Source organism: Volvox carteri, assembly GCF_000143455.1.
Source record: "Volvox carteri f. nagariensis unplaced genomic scaffold VOLCAscaffold_119, whole genome shotgun sequence".
Taxonomy (NCBI): domain Eukaryota; kingdom Viridiplantae; phylum Chlorophyta; class Chlorophyceae; order Chlamydomonadales; family Volvocaceae; genus Volvox; species Volvox carteri.
In genome coordinates, this window is record NW_003307662.1 from 90,638 (window position 1) to 91,265 (window position 628).

The window sequence follows — 628 nt, forward strand, 5'->3', positions numbered from 1 at the left end:
GTAGTAGTAGTAGTAGCAGCACATACAATAACTCGCAAGTGTGATCCAGGGATGCCATTTCGTGAAACAAAATTTTCAAAATTCTCGCCAGTCCAGAGATGCAAGTCCAGCAGGCGCGGCGGCGTCGGAATTTAGCAACGGAGTAGCAGCGGCAGCGACGGCGGTGGGGCTGGGAGATGCATTAGTATGAACAACAGGCGCGGCGGCGGCGGGAGTAGCAACAGCAGCAGGCGCGGCGGCGGCGGAAATTAGCAACGGAGTAGCAGCGGCAGCGACGGCGGTGGGGCTGGGAGGTGCATTAGTCTGAACAACAGGCGCGGAGGCGGCGGGAATTAGCAACACAGCAGCAGCGGCAGCGACGGCGGTGGGGCTGGGAGGTGCAGTAGCCTAAACGGCAGGCGCGGTGGCGGCGGGAAATAGCAACACAGCAGCAGCGGCAGCGACGGCGGTGGGGCTGGGAGGTGCAGTAGCCTAAACGGCAGGCGCGGCGGCGGCGGGAAATAGCAACACAGCAGCAGCGGCAGCGACGGCAGTGGGGCTGGGAGGTGCAGTAGCCTAAACGGCAGGCGCGGCGGCGGCGGGAAATAGCAACGCAGCAGCAGCGGCAGCGACGGCGGTGGGGCTGGAG

At 64.0% G+C, this 628-nt stretch overlaps 1 protein-coding gene across 1 annotated transcript in view; it reads left to right on the forward strand.

The window, feature by feature from the left end:
- The window catches only part of VOLCADRAFT_108456 (uncharacterized protein), a gene marked incomplete at its 5' end in the record, with an annotated part of 11,135 nt that overhangs the window by 5,188 nt on the left and 5,319 nt on the right, over window positions 1-628 (forward strand). The gene's annotated exons all lie outside the window — the stretch shown is intronic.